Below are 1,948 nucleotides of genomic sequence, written 5' to 3' on the forward strand. Positions count from 1 at the left end.
CCCAGGTTCAAGCAATTCTCCTGCCTCAGCCTCCCTAGTAGCTGGGATTATAGGCATGTGCCACCAGGCCCAGCTAATTTTGTATTTTTAGTAGAGACGGGGTTTCCCATGTTGGTCAGGCTGGTCTCGAACTCCCGACCTCAGGTGATCCACCCGCCTCGGCCTCCCAAAGTGCTGGGATTACAGGCGAGAGCCACTGCGCCCAGCCAGTGGCAGTATTCTTGATATTTAACCATCTTTATTGCTTCTCGGCCTTCTGGCTAAGATCAAGTGATATTTAACCATCTTTGTGTTTCTGGAATAAAATCTACTGGAACAAACTATACTACCCATTTGTTGTACTGCTTTATTTAGAATTTTAAAAATCCATTATGATAAATGAGATTGGGCTATAGTTTCTTTTTGGTATATTATTTATCTGCTTTTGGTAGAAAGAGCAGGTTGCCAGAAAAAAATGAATCAGAGTTCCTTATCTTTTTTATCTATGATCTGCAAATCAAACTGGTTAGACCAACTCACACTCCTCTAGCAATGTGTCAGAGTTCCTGGTTATCTCCAGCTCCATTAACACTTGGTATTGCGACACTTTGTTTTTTTTTTTTTTTTTTTGGAGACAGAGTCTCGTTCTGTTGCCCAGACTGGAGTGCAGTGGCGCAATCTCGGCTCACTGCAACCTCCGCCTCCCGGGTTCAAGCAATTCTTCTGCCTCAGCCTCTTGAGTAGCTGGGACTACAGGAGCGCACCACCACACCCAGCTAATTTTTATATTTTTAGTAGAGACAGGTTTCACCATGTTGGCTAGGATAGTCTCAATCTCTTGACCTCGTGATTTGCCCACGTCAGCCACCCAAAGTGTTGGGATTATAGGTATGAGCCACCACACCCAGCCAGTATTGCCACACTTTTAGATATGCGATGGCTTCTCATTGTGGTTTTTATTTGCATTTACCTAAATATTAATGAGGTTGATCACATTTTCAGACAGGTTTGTCTTTTGGGATATCATATTTTGTGAAGTATCAGTTCAACTTTTTTTTTTTTTTTTTTTTGAGACAGAGTCTCGCTATGTTGCTCAGGCTGTAGTGCAGTGGTGCACTCTCAGCTCACTGCAACCTCCGCCTCTCGGGTTCAAGCAATTCTCCTGCCTCAGCCTCCCAAGTAGCTGGGATTATAGGGGCATGTCGTCATCCCGGCTATTTTTTTTGTATTTTTAGTAGAGATGGGGTTTCATCGTGTTAGCCAGGATGATCTTGGTCTCCTAACCTCATGATCCGCCCGCCTCGGCCTCCCAAAGTGCTGGGATTACAGGCGTGAGCCACTGCACCCAGCCCTTTTTTTTTTTTTTAAAGAAAGGATCTTGCTCTGTTGCACAGGCTTGAGTCCAGTGGTGTGATCATGGCTCACTGCAGCCTTGAACTCCTGGGCTGGAGCAATCCTCTCACCTTAGCCTCCTGAGAAGCTGGGACTACAGACATGCACCACCTCACGTGGCTAATTTTTGGATTTCTTGTAGAAACAGGGTCTCGCCATGTTGCCCAGGTTGGTTTCAAACTCCTGGGCTCAAGTGATCCGCCTGCCTCGGCCTCCCAAAGTGTTGGGATTATAGGTGTGAGCTGCCATGTCCAGTGTGACAAATGGCTTTACCTTTTTGAATGCCATTATGGACACATAGATTTTTATTGATTTGATGTAGCTCAATCAGTACAATCATTGTTTTCTCTAATATTCAAATGTTCACAATTTTTGCTGAGTTGGCTTGTGTCCTTTTTGACGTAACTCTGGCATTAGAAAGCTTCTCAGGCTTGGCTGGGCATGGTGGTTCACTCCTATAATTCTAGCACTTTTAGAGGCCGAGGCAGGTGGATCACGAGGCCAGGAGTTCAAGACCAGCCTGGCAAGATGGAGAAACCCCCATCTCTACTAAAAATACAAAAAATTAGCCGGGTGT

This window comes from Theropithecus gelada, chromosome 3, assembly GCF_003255815.1.
Source record: "Theropithecus gelada isolate Dixy chromosome 3, Tgel_1.0, whole genome shotgun sequence".
NCBI classification, from domain to species: domain Eukaryota; kingdom Metazoa; phylum Chordata; class Mammalia; order Primates; family Cercopithecidae; genus Theropithecus; species Theropithecus gelada.